At 48.2% G+C, this 1,630-nt stretch overlaps 1 protein-coding gene across 4 annotated transcripts in view; it reads right to left on the bottom strand.

Annotated features, from left to right (window-relative positions):
* Window positions 1-1,630, bottom strand: part of nrg2a (neuregulin 2a) — a 77,870-nt gene that overhangs the window by 38,842 nt on the left and 37,398 nt on the right. The window lies entirely within an intron of this gene.

The following is a 1,630-nucleotide window of genomic DNA, read 5'->3' as shown; positions in this document are numbered from 1 at the left end:
GCATATATATAGTTATATATATATGACAGCGCTGTTGCTGTTGCTGGTGCAGTTGCAGTTGTGGATCAACTCCAAGCCCAGTAATGAACACCCTAATGTGTTTCAGTCATACGATCCAACTGTAGCTCTTAATGTGTCAGACGTGAGAGATTTAAGGCTCAGATCTGTTCAACTCAAAGACGACACTTCAAACACCTGAGAGTCAGCACTTCCATCTTGGACCGTCTGTCACTCTGTTCCTCTCCAACACAATGAGACTCTTTTTCTTTTTCTTCTTTTTTTCTTTTTTTTTTGGAACGCGTCTCAGCCGCTCTGATGATGCAGCGCAGCTTAAGTCACTGTTCACTGTAAACAGCAGCACCGAGAGGTCGACCTGACGAATGTAAAGGAGGAGAGATTACTGTGTCTGAGTGTCAAGGACAAGGACGGGGGGGGGGCACCTCCTGTCCCTGGGTGGGATCTGAACTGAAGCAGTGAGACAAAGACAGTCCTCTCTGTGGTGTGACGTGAGGACAGCTCCTCAAAGACACAGAGCCCCCCCCCCCCACACCCCCCACACAAACACAAAGCACCAACATACTGTAAGACACAGGGACAAACATCACCCCCAGAGGTCACCTCAGGTCAAAGGTCACCTGTAGCTACAGTCCCTCAAAATGATGAAACTGTAGCCTGAGACTCTGTTCCATCTGAACATCAGTCCCTAACTCTGGAACACAGGGATCAGGAGAGGACGGATCAGGAGAGGACGGATCAGCAGAGGACAGATCAGGAGAGGACAGATCAGGAGAGGACAGATGAGGAGAGGACAGATCAGGAGAGGACGGATCAGGAGAGGACAGATCAGGAGAGGACGGATCAGGAGAGGACAGATCAGGAGAGGACGGATCAGCAGAGGACAGATCAGGAGAGGACAGATGAGGAGAGGACAGATCAGGAGAGGACGGATCAGGAGAGGACAGATCAGGATAATATCTATAATGTCAAAACCTAAAAACGTTTTCTTGTACATTTCCTTGTTGACCAAAGTGTACATTATCTCTATAATGTCAAAACCTAAAAACGTTTCCTTGTTGACCAAAATGTACATTATTTCCCTGAGCCCCCTGCAGGAGCCCTGACGTCACTGCACGTCTTCAGGCCTGAGTTCAGTTAGAAAGAAAACAACGTCTTTGCCTCTGCGTCTGCACACACTCGTGTACGTAACGCCGTTGTTTTTCCGACAGCGCGGCCGCGGTGAAGCTCACGCTCCGACAGGAAGCTGCACTTCCTCCATCCACCTGTGGGGGAGTCACGACGAGCTGAGACCCTGTGCACCCAGGCTTCTCTCTCTGGAGAAGAATGTCTGTCTGTGTGTGTGTGTGTGTGTGTGTGTGTGTGTGTGTCACTCCATCCAATCAGACAGTGACTAACCAACACTCACTACCCACAATGCAAGTCAGCAGGCCAACAAATGGAAACAGCTGTTATCAAAACTCTTTCATCTGCTACAACACACACACACACTGACTTTTTTTTCCCGCCTTTTTTCATTTTCTGTCCAACCACCTCGGACTTTTCCCACTCACGTTTAATGTCTGTGGGATTTTTTTTTTTTTTTAATTTTCTGCACCATGGATGAATTAAAAAG

Source organism: Cynoglossus semilaevis, chromosome 19, assembly GCF_000523025.1.
Source record: "Cynoglossus semilaevis isolate Cse_v1.0 chromosome 19, Cse_v1.0, whole genome shotgun sequence".
NCBI lineage: Eukaryota > Metazoa > Chordata > Actinopteri > Pleuronectiformes > Cynoglossidae > Cynoglossus > Cynoglossus semilaevis.
Note: the sequence above shows the minus strand (reverse complement) of the source record. Positions and strands in the feature narration are given on the sequence as shown.